Source organism: Ochotona curzoniae, unplaced genomic scaffold (genome assembly GCF_017591425.1).
Source record: "Ochotona curzoniae isolate NIBS_2020 unplaced genomic scaffold, NIBS_Ocur_1.0 scaffold_1037, whole genome shotgun sequence".
Taxonomy (NCBI): Eukaryota; Metazoa; Chordata; class Mammalia; order Lagomorpha; family Ochotonidae; genus Ochotona; species Ochotona curzoniae.
This window is the reverse complement of record NW_024467083.1, coordinates 13507803-13525955: the sequence shown is the minus strand read 5'-3', so window position 1 is coordinate 13525955 and position 18153 is coordinate 13507803. Positions and strand designations below refer to the sequence as shown.

Here is an 18153-nt window from a genome sequence, read left to right as displayed (position 1 = left end):
ATAACCTCATCCTGTGACTGCTTCATTGACATTTCAATTTAGTTTATGCACAACCGGCTGCTATTCACCTTAAAATGGCTATAGGATACTATTCAGCTGTCTCGTGTCTATTTTCTTTTTAGTATTTAGCAGTTTATAGTATTGAAGCATAAGTTTTACTAAACTTGGCAAATTTTAGTATAGTCCAAACTGGCATATAAATCTAACAAGGCATATGTCAACAGTTGAGGCACAGAAAAGTTTTAGGAGGGGTGCGCAGAGAAATCTTCAATACCTTAGTGAGGAGTATTTAATCTTTGTGTCCTTCCTAGTAGGTATATGTGAGTCCGAGCTGACCATTTCCTCTCTGGTTCTAAGCTTTCCTTATTGTTCCCTGTGTATCTAATCTAATTGGGGGGCAATGTTGGGGGGAGGGGTCTCCAGAGCGACTCTGATGCTCATTGCAAGAGAGGGTGTGGGTCCAAAGTTGGAACTAAGTAAGGACCAGAGAAAGCTCCCCTCCTGAGTCCCAAAGGAATTTTACTGTTCTGTTTCTGCGCACTGCTCAGGGTTCCTGGCTGTTGTTCCGATGACCTTGGATCCTGCGAGAAAGGATTTGGGCTTCTTCCATCCCATGTGGGAGATCTGAATGGAAGTGAATGACTCAGAGTTCTTGGCCTACAAGGGCACTCCAATTCCCATGGTCTCCTTAGCAGTTGGGATGTAGTCCTTGTTGCTGGTACTGATAGTCCTTGGTGAGGATCCAGGAGTTTCCAGGGTTGGGATACAAGCCTCCTCCTGTCCACCTGCTCCTCTCTAGGTTCCCCCCTGCTCTGTGCATATGACCTCCTGTTAAGACGTTGTCAGGATCACTCTTGATTTCCCCTGTATATCTTTAGAGTTTTGCTAATGCCTAGTGCTGATTCGAGTCTGTTATCTGCATATATCTGTTATATTCTTGATAGGTTATACTTAACATCTTCCTCACACATTTTTAGGAAGTGGAAGATGGCTGCTTATTTTGATGAGAATGTATACTACAAATCGGTGCTAAAATTTATTCTGAGAGAAGAAATACTAGGGCTAAAGGTTATTGTGCAACTTTAAAAACTTGAAGCTACAGTAAGGAATGTTGTATATTATGATATAACATACAACTTCTGTATGGATTTGCATTGCTTATATGTGTCTATTTATTAATGTATATATAGTATCATGTTTCAGTAATTCTAATATTTCTAATTTTTAAAAATAACTTTTTATATAAATGTGCAGTGAGAGTCTCATATATCAGACAGACTACACAGCGATTGTGAATTTTTTTGTCATTGATAATGCTTGAGCATCAAAGCTTACAGATTTATACAATGACATGAAGAAACACCTGGGTATACTACATAGTAATGGAGGTTCTTTATGTCCTGCTGAGTCAACAATAATCACGATATAGTTTTATAGGTATAGGGACCCCCCTCCAACTCTCAATTCTGCCCCCCCCCCAAATTTTACCCCCATATTATAGCACTTCAACAATAGTCATAGTTCAACATCCTACTATTGAAGTTTATCATGGCATTATGAGCATAGGCAAAGGTAGAAAATCTAGCATCATATTGTCAATATATTACACTGCTTCTTTGGAAGTCCTCCTTTTAGTCTGGAGTAGACGACTATGGCAACATGTTTTCAATTCCTGATATGCTAGTCTTTCTAGAGAGAGAGAGAGAGAGAGAGAGATATGTTTTGCATTTCCATGAAGATTTCCTTGTATCAGACAAAATACATGTTGTTTAGGACAAGCCTATTTCACTGAACATAACACTCTCCGGTTAGGAACATTTTGTTGCAAAAGGTAGAATTTTATTCTTTGTAGTGACTATGTAGTATTCAATGGAGTAGATGTCCCAGAGTTTCTTTATCCATCTGTGTTTTAATGGGAATCTGGGTTGTTTCCATGTCTTCAATATTGTGGATTGTGTTGCTATAAATATAGGGTTAAATGTTACTTTTTCATGTGTGGATTTCATTTCATTAGACTATGTATCAGGCATATAGTCTCTTTTTCTCCACATCTACTCCAACAGGTATTATTCTCAGATTTCTGAATGTAGGCCATTCTCAGTAGACTTAAGGGGTTGAACTTCACTGTGGTTTTCATTTGAATTTTCCTGATAGCTAGGAAGCCTGGATTTTTTTTTTCTTTCCTTCACTCATTCCTTAACAGAATTGTTCCTTTGGCTCTTGTTGAGTTTCAGAAACACTTGGTAAATACTGGATATAGTCTCCTATATATTGCATGGTGTGCAAAGATTTTCTCCTATTCTGTCCATTACCTGTTCACTTTGTTGATCATTTGCTTTGCAGTACAGAAGCTTCTTAGTTTAGTGCAGTCCCATCTGTTTGTTTGCAGTCCTGTCATTTGGCTTTGACTGACTGTGCTTCTGTTTATTTTGCTAATGAAATCTTTGCCTATAACTCTACCTAGTAGAGTGCTTTCCTTGTTATCTTCTAATAGATTGATGGTTTCTGGGTGAAGGTTTAGGTCCTTGATTTATTTAGACTTAATTTTTGCATAAGGTAAAGTTTTTTTGTTTGTTTGTTTGTTTGTTTAATTTTTTTTTTTACTTCTGCAGATTGCCATCTAGCTGTCCCAACAGCATAACAGCATTTGTTGAAGAGACTAAACCTTTCCCCCTGGGTTATATTCAGGTCTCTTGTCAAAGAGTAGCTGGCTGTACATGTGTAGGCTCCCTTCTGGGGTTACTGTTTTGTTCCATTGATCTTCTCTCTTTCTGTACCAGTACCATGCTATTTTAATTACCACTATCCTATAGTATGTCTTGATGCCTCAAATTGTCATTGCTCCAATTTTATTTTTATTCTTTAGGATAACTGTTGCTATTCATGGTTTCTTATTTTTCCAGATGAATTTTTATGTCATCTTTTCCAGTTTTGAGAGGAATGTTGATGGGATTTTGATTGGGATTACACTGAATCTGTGTATGACTTCTGGTAAAGTTTTCCATCCTATACTCTCTTCTATTTATTATTTTGATATTTTGTGAGTTTCATCATAGAGGTCTTCCACATTTTTGGTTAGATTTCATCCAACACTATAGTAAGTGTAATAGTTGTTATTTCAATGTTAGTTAACAATAAAATCTTTTTGTTTTATTATGCATGGAAATTATTAAAACTTTTAGCTTAGTGACACTACTGCATTTATTGTTGCAGTTACATCATAATGTATTTTTATATCTTGTTAAGACTATACTGTACAGAAACTAGAACTCTCTTCTTTACCATTGAATTAGCAAAATTTTCTATCTTTAGAATCACCAGCTTCTCTGAATCAGATAAAAATGTGATTCATACAAACAAGAGACTGAATGGACAAAATAGATAAGCTATTGTAATAGTTTTCATAGCTAATGAAAATTTGCTTGCTTTATTTCCTTTAGCAAATTATTCAAAGATTTTCTCTTAAGACATTCTATAACCTTACTATATGTGAAAATATATTCAGACTCTGGAGAAAATGTACAGTGGAAAGTATCATCAAGTCTCAAAAACGATAGAAGCAATTTGATATTTCATGTAGTATTCTTACAGTACAGGAATAATTTTGATGGGGAATGATATATCAAGTACAGAAATTGCTGAAGTAAGATTTTAAATATATATATATATACATATATATATATTTTTTTATTTTAAAGTCAAATATACAGAGAGGAGGAGAGACAGAGAGAGAGATGTTTCATCCACTGATTCACTCCCCAAGTGGCCACAATGGCCAGAGCTGAGCCAATCCCAAACCAGAGCCAGGAAACCGCTCTGGGTCTCTCAAGTGGATGCAGAGTCCCAAGGCTTTGGGCCATCCTCGACTGCTCCCCCAGGCCACAAGCAGGGAGCTGGATGGGAAGTGGGGCCACCAGGATTGGAACCAGCTCCCAGTTGGGATCCCGGTATGTGCAATGCAAGGACTTTAGCCAGTAGGCCACTCTGTTGGGCCCTGAAGTAATATTTTTTAAAACACTGAAAGCAAGTTACATATGACAAAACCTAACATTTGCATCTAAATAGTGTGCTTTCTTATTTAAATAAAGTAGTTATATCTCAATTTGCCTTTTACAACACAGAATTATTGTTTTATAGATGAAAAACTGAAACTGAGAAAAGAACTCACAAATTATAGAGTGGCTTGTGGCAAAGTGAAAAATATGTCAGTTTTTTTTGATTGAGCAATTTTGTTTTCATTTTGCTTTTAATATATTTTTAAATTTTATTTTTGATGATGTTTGCATAGTTGGTCAGGGTTGGAAGCATTGAGGATCATGGGAAAGTGGGCAAGACTTTACACATTTTGTTTTTCTTCTTCCTTTTTCTGGATCATGGGAGGATACAATGGGAGAGACCACACCCAGCCTCTCCAGTACCTGATGTCATCCCAGGGTTTCCATTGTGGAACATGTTCTGAGGCTCTGCTCAAGTGGTTTTAATAGTTCTGAGATACTGTTGATAACACTTCTCCAAGAATGAGGAAATCCTTCCAAGGTCACTTGGCTGACATAGTCCACCTCAGAATTTCCATTTGCCCAGAAGTTTGCTGTCAAGCTATACTGAGGTAGTTGGTCAATTTGTTCTGCTCTCATTCCTCTGCAAACCATTGTGTACTGTGGTCCAGCACAACACTGCCCACCACACACTTGGCCCTCACATATACTAGGGGGAGCTGAAACCTAGTCAAAGTGATCCCCATTAAGCCCCACTGGACCAGCCCCCAGCTCTGGCTCCTATGTTTGCCAGCTTGTGTAATGGACTGGTCCAGTCTGTCCCACATCTAATTCAACTGTCATACATATCATTGGACATTGAAGCTTAACCCAACTGACTCCATCTTCATGCCTGCGGGTGCCACCATCTGTCCAGCCAGGCCCACGTCTAGTACTGGTCCTCATGCTCACCAGTGGGAGTTGCAGCTCATCAGAGATGTGCCCATAGCCTCCCCAGTGGATACATTCCCTGCCCTGGATCTTGCACTCTCTAAATTGTTCTGCAATCTTGCTCCACAGGACTTGCCCCCCAATCCCATCACTTTCCAGCTGATGCTGTTACAGAGCCATCTGTCTGCCCTTAGTCCAGTTTATACCTATACCAGTGAATAAAATTGATGGCCCAAGCTGGCTCTCCCCCTAACCCAGTTCACATGTAGACCAATAGGTGTTGTAGCTCTGCTTGGCCTGGCCTGCCACAAGTCTCAGCTCTCACACTCACCACCAGAAGCATTGGTCCAGCATAGGAGTCCTCAGTACTCCCCTACCAGGCTCACACACCTACCTTTCACCTCCACCCCAAGTCTCACATGTGCTGGTGGGTGTTGTGGCCCAGTCTGGCATGGCCCATCATACCTCAACATTTGCCGACAGGTGTTATGGTCTGGCCTGGCTCAGTCTGCCCCCATTCTAGCTTGTTCTAGCAGGTGCTCCAAACCAACCCCTGTCCCTGCCCTAATGTGTACTGGCTGGTGATTTGACGAGACCCTGCGTGTCTTACAACCCATCCTGGTTCTCAGATCTGCCAGTGGCTGTTATAAACTGACCCAGCATGACCCACCACAAGACCTGAGCGTCACATATGCTGACAGGTACTGTAACCTGGTCAAGTCTGGGCTGATTCTTACCTTAGTTCTTGCATTCACCTGCAAGGACTGTGCCCTGACAAAAAAGTTTCCTCAGCCCCTTATTGGGTCTCCTCCCAGTGGCAGATCTTACACACACCGGCGAGTCCTTGGCCCGTGCTTAGTCCAGCTCCAATTCTGGCAGGAACAGTAGCCTTACCCAACTGGCCCACACCCATTCTGGTTCTTACTCTTTGGTGTTACAGCCCAGCCACACCTAGTCTACACCCTGACATAGCTCTCATGTGGTCTAGTGGGAGCTAAAACCTAGTCCAGCTCATCCTACACCCATTTTGGCTCTTGTGAGTACCAGTGGGTGCTGGAGTCTAGCCCAGTTTTGCACAACCCAGACCCAGTCCGAACCCATGCTGAGGGACACTGCAGTCATGTCCAGTCCAGATTGTCAGCCCTTTCTGGATCTTGTTCTCACCAGTGGTAACCACAAACTAGCTAGGATGTCCCCATAGTTTTACAACCAGGCCTGTTTCCGGAACTGGAATTTTTTTCACATTTCAATGATTTTTTGACCCAGCTCAGCAAACTTCATCCTGTGTCTTGACCTTTGCCATCTGATGCTGCAGCCTGGCCTAACCCAGCTAGCCCTCAATACAGCTCTCGCTGGTGAGTACTACAGCCTGGCATTGCACAGTCCACTCCCATCCTTGACTCATGTAAATTGGTAGGTGTAGTAGCCTAGCCTGGCATGACCTGCATTTTAGCCTGGCTCCTGCACTTGCCAGCGAGCTAAGGTCGGCCGAGACTTGTCTGGTTCACCCCCTTCCAAAACCAACCCACACATTTGCCAACGGGTGGAGCTACCCTGCTCAGCCTGACTAACATCCTGACCTGAATCACATGCTCACCAGTGGGAGCTATGGCCCACCAGGAAAGTTTCCCATGTTCCCCCACTAGCCCCAGTCCTAGATCCAGATCTTGCAAGTGCCACCAGATGTTATTCCTTACTAGTCACAGACTGCCTCTCTGTTCTAGCTTATATATAAGTGATGGATATTATGGCCCTGCCTGCCCCACACTGTATTCTTGGGAGTGCCAGAGGGTGCTGCAGCCTGGACCAACCCAGTCTGTACCCAACCCCAGGATCCTTGAAAGTCAGAAGGTTCCATGGGCTTGCCTAGTTCAGTCTGTCACCACCAACCTCCTCCTCCCCAACCCTTGCTCCCAAGCAAAGCAGCTGACATTGCAGATCACAGGGGTGGGCCCATATATCCCTCCATGAAATCTGCCTCAGACCCTGTTAATGCCATGGCCCAGACTAACATTTCCTGTCCCAACTCTTACTGGCTGGTATTATGATCTGTCTCTGCTAGATAGCCCCCAGCCCAAGCTTTAGTGTGCACCAGTGAATAGTATTTGGTATTGGTTGATCCTAACTACCCCGGCTCTGATTTCCCACAAGGACTGGTGCTTCAGTCTGACCTTTAAAACTCCTTATGTTCTCTCCTCAAAATCACACCACTGGTGGCCTGAGGGCTTCAACCCAAGCTATGCTACCTGAACTATGCCCCCAGTAGTAGCCAACCCCTCCGGCTATGAGCACCTGGCAGGCTGATGGGTCCAAGCCTTTAGATCTGAACTTCACCCCCAGGATGAACTGACCCACCTGGCTGCCTGAACCACCACACCCAAGCCCCGCCACTTGGAAGCCAGACCCCAGGGCAGGCCGACCTCCCCCACTCTGTGAACATTTTTTAAATATGCATCAGAAAATTATGCTTTATGTAATTTATACCTTAATAAAATGTAAAATACTGTTTTAATGACATTAATAACCTGTTTTTAGCTAATGAAAATTTAACTATAATAAGTGATTTAATTTAGCATCTAAAAATTAATTTGGATAAATAGCCCTGAATGTACAAATAACCACAGCTTTTATTAAATACAAAACTGTTGGATCTGTATAACATAGCTTATAGAAAATGATCTTACACGATAAAATTACAGCATATTAAAATGGAAGTATAAAGTGATGCCTACACTACTGAAAACAAAAGGGACTGCTTTACTGATTTTATGAAATAGTTAAAATTTAAATCTTTTTTTTAGAAATGTTGGAAATATTGAATTATCCCACATGGAGTATCTGGCCAGGTTTTATTATACTACTGTGGACTAAAATCATTGTATGAGCTCAGATGTTTTCCTATAATAAATTAGAAGAATTTTATCCTTGTAACCAACTTCAGTTTTGATCAGTGGCTGTAGTAAACTTCTAAGGCAGTCTAGTCATAGAGTTGATAGGCAACTCGGTGCACACCTTGATTGATTACCACGTTAAAAGTATGTACCCAGTCCACTGGGGACTTTGCAGCGAATAGGCTAAGGACAATATCACAAAGATGTTAGTGGCACCAACAATGGGAAATCCAAATTGCTAGATAAGATGTAAGCAAGGGATTTATTTTGAGACCCCCACAGCTGGAGAAAGGGATCATCCTTCCTCTTTTGCCAGCTTTTGGGAGTTATCACTTTCACTGGATGATTAAAGCTACTGAAGCAGCCAGCATTTACAGTAAATCAAGACAAATGTGCCCTTGAGTAAGGGAGTGCCCTTTCCTTGCGTAGGTAATGTACCTTGTTCAAGGCAAATTTGGATGTTTTACACAAGGTGACTGGAGCAGCAAGGCAGCTCCATGGCAGTATATACACAGGTGACTCTATGAATGTGTCCATAAGATTCGAGCAAAGATCTGATAATATCTACTTGCAATCTCAAAGGGGTCTACAATACCCCACCACAATTCTGGTAACCACTGACACTTAATGGCAAAGAGCACATTCTTTACTGGATTCTAGAACCTGTTTGTTAGTTCCAGGAATGTTCTAGGCTTTTACTGTATTCCCTATTAGCTTTTGTGCTGTGTGTAGGAGCTAACATAACCACTGAGTGGTTACATATTTACCTAAAGGTGTCATCCTCATTAGTTCATGGATGGAAAAGTGGCATGTGATCTGTCATGGTGTACAGAATTTTTTTCGCAATGTTCTCTCTCCCAAAGATTTTACCACATGTTGCATCCCATAATGGTTAGTGAATAGTAGTTAAGAACTCATTGACATTGCCCAGCCATCCATCTGCTTATAGAGAGCCCATTGAGTACTTTTGTGATTATCTGATTCCCACCAGATTGTCTTAGTGGAAAGCTGGAACACTATCACTGTCTACTGAGTGAGATGTACCAGACCTCCACAGCCCATCCTAGTAAAAACAAACAAAAAAAAAATACTGGTTCCATGGTGCATGGAATGTTTGGAAGTGCACTGCTTGTCAAATAAGTCACAGGCCCCAAATCTCTTGTAATTCCTGCAGAAATGGGCTTGCATTTAGAACTCCCCATTGATGCAGGTAACCCGCTCCCACCTTCACCAGTGTGGAGATTTGTGCTATTCCACTACGCAGCCTACAAAGGAGCAAAAACTACACAGTAATACACAGTGCCAGTTATGCTTTCAGGGGCCGTCAAGGTGGTATACACTTCAGCAGCATTCTTTTAATTACAAAGTACTAAATATCTACTCCTTTCCACAATTGGAACCAAAATCCAATGGATCTCCTTTCTCTTTTATGCCATTGCCCAACGCCCCATCCAAACTCTTCTGTAGTAACATAAACATCAAGTTCACATGGGATGGATGCATAAAATAAACAACCCTATGATCTCTTATACATGCTGCATAGTCATTGGGATGAGAAAAGCCTGATTTTTTTCCCTTAAGACTGTCTTGGGAATGGCATTTTTCTTACCTGACCAGACAACTCCGAAGAACTTGACCAAGAGTCCTGGTCAATGCATTTTGAACTCATTGACTTCCGAATCAGATGTCTTTAGATGGCTCATCACAATAGGCAAAGCTGCTTTGAACTCTACAGTAGAGTTATAAGTTAACATCATATCATCTATATGATGGAACACAGGTACTCTTGAAAGGAGATTCCCATGTCAAATCTGTCACCACAAAATGTGATATGTAGTGTGGCTATGTAGTTAGAATGATGAAGATCCATTGCTGGCTGTGCAAAGTGAAAGCAATCTGTTCTTGACTCTCAGGAGATGCATCAGCGAAAATTAATACACAGTAGGTTCCAAATTCATGCCAGAAAGTTCATATCATTCACCAATGAAACTGCTCATTTACAGGAGGAGGAAAAATGTGTTAAGCTCCTAGTAATTTGCAGCCATCCTCCACATCCCATCTAACTTCTTTTCACAAGCTATACTGGTAAATTAAATGGGCTACATGTGGGTTTAATAATGCCTACCTTCTGCTGTTCATGTGTGGTTCCAATAATTTCTTCATGAAAGAAATACGTTGCACTGCTTGGAATTTGTATCCACCTAGATGTGTCTAGTTGCAATAGAGAGTGGGCAACAATGTCCCCCAATGTTTATAGCCATACATTTTTACAAGCAGAACTCACCCCTATAGTTTCTTGCCATAGTCCCTGGAGAGCATCAATACCCAGTTTGTATAGCTGGCTTTGTAAGATACACACACAGTATATTCCAGAAGTACACTAGTCCCAAAGACAGCTTTATTACTATTTCTATAACCACAGTGTTCAAATAATCGGTACTCATTTGGGTGCCTTACTCATGTTGCATTTTTGTAAATGCATGGAACCATTGTTGTTGCCATAATTCTAGCCAGTATCTAATTAGTCTGATCATCCAGGTTTATGCTGTCTGCCTCTGCTGACAGGAGGGCGACACACATCTGAATTTAAGTAACTTTAATTGGTCCTTTCCCTGCTCCTTTCTGCTAAGACTTGGCCCACAGCCCCTTCTGAATACACATTGTCTCCACCTTTCCCAACTCATCAGTAATCACAGTATGAGCTATGATTATCATTATCACACTGATATGTTGCTGCATGTGTTGTGCTTGCATTGCTGCCAAGGCACCAAACAGGGCAAAGGAAGCAGTCTGCAGCACAGGATCCCAGCACAGGGATCCCATTTCTTTGATGAAAACCTCCTCCAATGGCCCCTGAGCTTCATGAGTTGCATGCCTAACCTTCACAATACATGTTCTAGCTCATCGTAACCTACCACCTATTAATGACTCCAAGTAAATCTCTGGGATTGGGCCAAACCACAGGAACTTCATAATCTGACCTAACAAAATCATTCCCCAACATATGATGGATAGAGTGAAACTACTGCTGCAAGGCTGAATGTGCAGTAAGAGATGCCACTTTTTCCATTTATGGGTCCCAAAACAAAATCCCCTCCACCCCTACATCCCATAATCACAGGAGCCATCATTAGATCTAAGGGCCTAAACTTGGCTTCCAGATCCACTAGCTCTGCTTGAGAACACAAGAACAGCGTGGATGTTTCAGCACCAGGGCAGAATAAAGAAGTAGCCACCCCTGAGGAACCCCTGATTTCTTAGATTTTATGTTCTGGGCTTTGACTGGAGAACTCAGATTCCACAAGCACTGTGTAGGGGGTATAGCTGCTGTTGGATATAGCTCGCAGGGTGGTAACCCATCTTTCTAAGCAGAAATATTTGTCCTTTGACCTCCAAGGTGAGTCACAGATCCCGTTCTTGTGTCTGGACCTGTGTTCCAGCATTAGTTTCTGCCTGCAGGACAGTTAGAAAGACATACACTGCAGCTCCTTCTGTTGCCCTGGCATCTTTCTTAGCTAATATGTCTCCGAAGGCATGTCATGTACCTTTTCTACACTGCTGGCCCATTCACCTGCTTCATCACACTTCTGGACTGGTACTCATGAGGACAAGGTCCTGGCCCTCAAATATAACTTACCCATGACCAGTCACCCCTGGATCCCACACTACAGTGGGCAAGGGTTTCCATTTTGGCCTTCAGTGAAGGGTTTCAACTACAAAAGCCACATAAAGACAGGCCACATAAAATATTCTAGAGCCTTCTGTAGATTTATACCTGTGTTCTCGCAGTAGCAGACAAGGATACATATGAAATATCCTCTGAACTTATGCTGACAACTGAGTTGCATCAAGGAGGTGGGCATCCATGGGTCCATGAACCATCAGGGCTGGTGGTTCGAGTAGAGCCCAGGTCACCTGACCCAAGTCTCTAGACCTGCCTGCGTGGTGGGGGCTGGTTCGTGAGCCCTGGGGTGGAATATCCAGCTGGACTTGGGTTGTCTGCTGCAGAGTTCATTGCCTGCCTGCATGGTGGGTGCCGGGTTTGTGAGTCCTGGGAGTGGGGGAATCCAGCGAGGCAAGGGTAGCCTAGTCCAGGTCTCTTAGCCCACCTACACAGTGGGAGCTGGGTTTCCACCTGTGCAGTGGAAGCAGGGTGGAAACATGATGAGGGCCCTGTAGTCTTGAGTCCAATGGGGCCTGGGTCATCTGGCTTGGCCCCTTGACCCACCAGTGAGTACTGGTCATCCTTAGCTGAAAAGATGGAGTAGTGGACATTGGTTCAGATCCACATGCAGGAATTGGCACCCCATTGAGTCCTGCATGGAACATCTGTACCGTCCCACAGGAAGAAGAACAGAACAAATTGAACAATTACCCTAGCTAAATGATCACAGCAAATATCTGAGTGAATGGAGACTCTGAGGTTGGCTATGTCAGCCAATGGGCATTGAAAAGGGTCCCTCATCCTTGGATCAATGAGACTGACAACATTTCAGAACTATTGAAACTACCTGGGCAGAATTCTCAGAGTATGTGCCACATTGGAACCCTGGGTTGATATTGGGTGGCCATCCTCCATCCCTGGGCTCTGGGGTAGTTGGAAGGCTGTGTATGGCTTCTCCCTTTATCCCCCCATACCCACCTCAAAACAGGAAGGAGAGATAGAGAATTTGGAAATAATGCTCGCACCCGATTTCCCCTAATCCTTGATCCACCCCACTCTGACCAACCATGTTAATATAATCTAAAATAAAAATAAATGTAAAATTATAAAGAAAAACCCTGTGGGCACCCAGCTCTCTGTCCTCAGGTTTTTACACATTTTTACAGATAGAAGTGTCATAGCAGGGAATGTATCAGCTTTACTGGCCTACTGGTTTTCTAGGAATAATCAATCTTTCAGCCTAGTGACCAGCAGAAAATACACATTTGGCTGCATTTCCTAAACTATGTAATTCATGTCTAAGGTAGTGTCAAAGCTTTTGTAAAATATTACAGCCTGACAGAAAGCCCACAATGATGGGATAACATCTTCAATTTTCAGTTCATATTTATTTTGTCAGGAGCAAGTTTCACCAAAAAAAAAAAAATAAAAGATGAAAATGAAAAACAATTTTAGTTTTTCTCTAATGACAATTATGAACTATGTTAGATAAGTCTGAATTCACTTTTTGATTTAGTTAATCTTGCTTTATTGTATAGCTGAAATAAACTAATAAATACTAAAAATCTACATTAAAGATAGCCATTCTTTCAGGTGTTAAGGTACATGGTCAAATGCTAAATAAATACTTATTTGTTTTCTTTTATTTCATTCAAAGCTTTTTTAAAGGGTTATTTTAAGAAGCTACAGAGAGATTCAGAGCAAGATATCCTCCATCTCCATTCAATATTCAGTGGCTGCAATAGGCAGGGCTAGATCAGTTTGAATCCAGGAGCCAAGAAACTAATCTGAGTCTCGCACATGGGCTACAGGGGCACAGGTACTTGAGTCATCCTTCACTGCTTTCCCAGTAATGTTATTATGGAACAGGATCAGAGATGGAGCATCCCAGAATAGCACTGGCACCCATTTGGGATGTCGACACTATAGGCAGTGGCTTAACGCACTACGGCACATTTTCAGTCACTAAGTTTTTGCTTTTTCCTTCATTAAATTAATGAGTTTGTTTGTGAAGTAAAGTCTTTAGGGCTTTTAAAATTTTTGCCTAAGTTCTGTGATATCGAAGATTGTTCCTCTTTTGCCTCTATCTTAGAAACCAGTAGAAATGTATTAAATCTGTAAAAAGGGGACGAACAAAGGAATGCAGGATGTTTGGAAGAAAAGTCGAAGTATGGCACCGTATAAAATTAGACAATCCACTTAAGATGTTTTTGGCACTCAGACTTTATTGTTACTCACATGTACCTTCTCTTCAAATGCCCTCTGCTCATGCTTTCTTCTGAGTTTATTTACTGCCTTGCCTTTGTTTACTCATAATTTATGTTGTCTGTTGACTTGCCATGACCCTTACCAGTGTCTCTGTGTGAATCTTTGCAGTCCTACCTTTACTAGTGATTGATGTTATTTGCTTGTATTTTGTACCTCGAACTCCTAAAACAGATGACCACTGATAAGCTTATGTCGGCCTTTCTATAATGGATAATTTCATCTGTATCTATAGTCTGGGAGTCCATAAGGCAGATACTCATCCAGGTCGTAACAGCAAAGATTTGGGAGTTGTGCAGTGTAGAATATCATCTGTGTTTGGTTATAATTTCCTCTGTGTTGATTATGTTCTCTGACATTGCTTTGGTAACAAACATATTCTCACAAATTCTGAACTTATATATCTCTCGTAGGTCAGAACTTTCAGCTGCCAATGTTAGTTCAAGTTAAGGTATCGAGGAAAATGTAAATAATCTTGACTCAGATTTAAATAGTGTAATCACAGTGCCACTGAACTGTACCACAAGTGTTTTCTCTTGATAACTTAAATATATTTAACATGGAAAGTCTGCACAGTGCTTTAGAATTTATGATTCACAAGTATAAAATTCTGACATAAAAAAAAACAGAAATATGACCCCTTCTCCCCACAGTATACCATGTTTGTATCTTTGCTTCTTGCCTATGCTAGCATGACTCCAGAGTAATAAGACATCAGCAAATGCAGCATCTGCTTGCAACTGTTGTCCTTGCATAGCCAGATAGGGGTACATGGGTGTACAGTGAGTTAAACATTTTGTGTGTGTGAACTTTCACTACATGTTAATCTCCTCTTTTCTCCACACTCAAAACTAAAAACAAAATGGAATTTCAAAGACATTGAAGAAGTCAGGAAGCAGAGCATCAGTGGCAATTTAAGATGAAAAAGAATCATGGTAATTAACTTAAAGTCTGTTGCTAGAGGCAGCTAGCAGTTATGATTATTTTCTTTTTTAAAATGCGTTGTTTCAGAACAGCCTTAAATGTAGCAGACAACATTGTAGAATCATACTGAGTTCCAATTTACTCCACATCCAGCTTCCCCTATTTTTAGTATTGCATATTAAATATTTGCCATAACCCATAAACATCATCCAACTCTCATTTTTTAAGATTTATTTCTATTTATTGGAAACTCAGCTGTACAGAGAGGAGGATACACAGAGAGGAAGATCTTCCTTGTGCTGATCACTCCCAAAGCAGCCGCAACAACCCGAGCTGAGCCAATCTGAAGCCAGAGCCAGGAGCCTCTTCCAGATCTCCTACGTGGGTGCAGGGACCCAAGGCTTTGGGGTGTCCTCAACTGCTTTCCCAGGCTACAGTCAGGGAGCAGAACGGGAAGTGGGGTGGCTGGGACATGAACCGTCACCCATATAGGATCCCAGTACATGCAAGGTGAGGACTTTAGCCACTAGGCTACTGCACTGGGTCCATCTCCTTATTTTTTTTTTAAATCCAAACTTCTATCTGTCCTGCTTCTTCTAGCCACCAATAACAAATATTCTGTGTACCTATTCAAATTTTTAGTGCCCATTTGTGAGAGAGAATCCTTTTCTTTTTGTGTCTGACATATTTAACTTTCCATGATGCCCTTTTTATGGATGAGCAGTATTCTGTTCTGCATATATGCCACATTTTCTTTATTCATTTATCTAATGATAATTGCTCGTTGCTGGATTTTGACTATTGTGAGCAGTGTTGTTATGAACAGGATGCAGTGACTATTTTTTGATACAACCGTTTCATATCTTTTTAGATAATTGTCAGATAATTTTTAGCAACAAATATCTTCTCCCATTCAGTCAGATGATTCTTACCTTTGAACAGGTTTCTTTGCTGCGAAGAAGCTTCCAGGTTTGATATAATCCCTTGTGTTTATTTTTTCTTCTGCTGCCTGTATTGTTAGTGTCATCCAAAAATATCAATGCTTACACCATTTTATCTATTTTCTTTTAGAAATTTCATAATTTTAGAACTTAGTTACATCTCTGATCTATCTTGGTCTCTGGTGTTTAGTAAATGTCAAGTGAAATTTAGTCCTTGCGCATATTTTTATCCATTTTACCAGTAGTTCTTTTTCAAACTGCGTTATCATATATATGTATGTATATATGATAACATATATATTCTTGGCACCTTTATGAAAAATCTATTGGATCTGCATTGCTACTCTGTTCCACTGACCTATGTGTCAGCTTTTGAGTCAGCACCACACAATTACAATTGCTTTACAGTATTCTTTTAATCAGATATTATATGGTCTTGAACTTGGTTCTCCTGGCCTCCTTCCCAAACCTTACCATGGATATTCTGGGTCATTTGTGATTCCATATGAATTGCAAGAATTATCTTTCTAATTCTATGGAAAATTTTATTGATGTTTTGTTGATACTGCATCAAATTCCATGAACATTATATTTGTGTCATTCCATAAGGAATTCCTGCATCAGCTTCTTTTTGGTTTCCATTCATATTATACATCTTTTTTTTTTTTTCAAATTTCACTTTCATTTTATGTGTATTTTTATTTGTTGATACATTTTTTTTTACCAGTGTACAGTTTGATATTACATTTTTTCCATTCAACCAATATATTTTTGATTGGGAATTTTAATCCATTTACATTCAAGGTTAATATTGATGGATAAGAATTAATTCCTGTTTTGCTGTTAATTTGTTACTGAATTTTTGTGTTACGTTTTATTATAATTATTACTTGCAATGTATGAGTTCTTCAAGATTTATTCTAAAAATGTCCTGTAAGTTTTCTTACTAAGTCATCTGGTATTAGTCTGTTAGACTTTCCTGTATGTAAATTGACATTTTTCTTTTATTTTCTTTGATTCTCTTCTTAGCCTTAACTTTTGACTTTAATATGCCCTGAATAAAAAGCCAATTTTGGCTGGAGATCTTGGAGCTTCCTGAATCTGAATGTCTATGTCTGCCTCAATACTTGGGAAATTCTCAATATTATTTTCCAGTAGGTTTTCAGGCCCCTTTTCCTTTTCTTGTCTTGCAAGAATCCACAAAATATGAATATTTATCCACGTTCTTTTTCATTCTTTCCTCTTCATTTTTGTCTCGCTTGGTTATTTCTTAGATCATGTCCACAAGATCAGAAATTCTTTCCTTCATTAGATCCACTCTTGCTAACTTGCAATTTTTTTGTTTTATTTCATTGAATAAAGTTTTCAGCTCTGAGTTTTGTTTGATCCTTCATAATGATTCTTACATCTTTATTAAATTTCGCTCTTATTTATAATTCTACTTGTTTATTTTAGGACTGTAATTAAGTTTTCCTGGGATAATTATTTTGAATTTTTTTAGCATATTCTAGAATTACTTCATATTGGGATTTATTTCTGGAGAAATACTGTGTTCTTTTGAAAGTGTCATACTTCTTTGATTCATGTTGGTTGTGTCCTCACGCTAATTTATACACATTTGGTGTAATAGCTCCTATATTACTGAGTGAGTTTTGCTTTAGGAAAACACTTCTTTAGATGGGATATGTGGTTTCATGGGTGTTGTAGCTTTATCTTTAGTTCTCGGTGAGCCCGAAAGTGTCACTTCTGAGATACAGTTAATTTTGTGGTGTCTCCTCTTGCCACAGTTGTCTAATTTTCAGCAACTAGAGGAAATAGAAGTATGACTTTGAAATAAATATGGTCATCCTAGGATATGTACCTGAAATCCCTGGTCAGTTTGATGTCAGTCAAACTAGGGTTTGTTATGGTTAGTGCCTCCTCTTTGATTCTGAAACACCTAGAGAGGCCCAACCGCTTGTACTACCAGGTAAACCTGAGTGATGCTCAGAGCTTGTGTCATCACTAGCTATTCTGGGACTGTGTGTTGTAGCTGGGATAGTCCCCAGTTCCGGCCAGGGGAGAGTGATGGATACTGGGATTTACAGCACTGAAACCTTAGAATCAGTACCTTGTGCTAGAAGATATATTAAAGCTATTCTGGGATTGACGATCTTGTCCTTCCTTAGATTTTATAGGTAGATTCTGGTGACTGAGGAATATAGTCACATCCCTGTCACTTCAGGATGCAGTAACATAATTAAATAGGCCTCAAAAGGTGAGAGCCATTTGCGTTGTGAATTATGGACTAGAAGTTACCAGCCTAAATCATGGGCATGCAAATAAGGCTACCTGAATACTGTATGTGAATGCAAGCTTCATGTATTTCAACACCAATAGCAGCACTTCCAAATCTGCATGGCACAGATAGAACAACCCCAAGTTCCCTGACTGGTGTATACCCTATCCTGGTTCTTACATCTGCCAGCGGGTGCTGCAGACTGGGTCAACCTGGTCTACCTCTAGAGCTGACCCACACATATGCCAACTGGTACTGTAACCTG

General features: G+C 40.6%; 2 long non-coding RNA genes across 2 annotated transcripts in view; one reads left to right on the top strand and one right to left on the bottom strand.

Annotated features, from left to right (window-relative positions):
- LOC121168586 overlaps positions 1 to 18153 on the top strand; it is a 219083-nt gene that overhangs the window by 100812 nt on the left and 100118 nt on the right. The gene's annotated exons all lie outside the window — the stretch shown is intronic.
- On the bottom strand, positions 246 to 16597 carry LOC121168585. The gene is made up of 3 exons (XR_005885731.1): positions 16586 to 16597; positions 7132 to 7135; positions 246 to 342 (listed from the first exon to the last, which is right to left on the bottom strand). It is a non-coding gene; the product is annotated as an uncharacterized LOC121168585 (long non-coding RNA).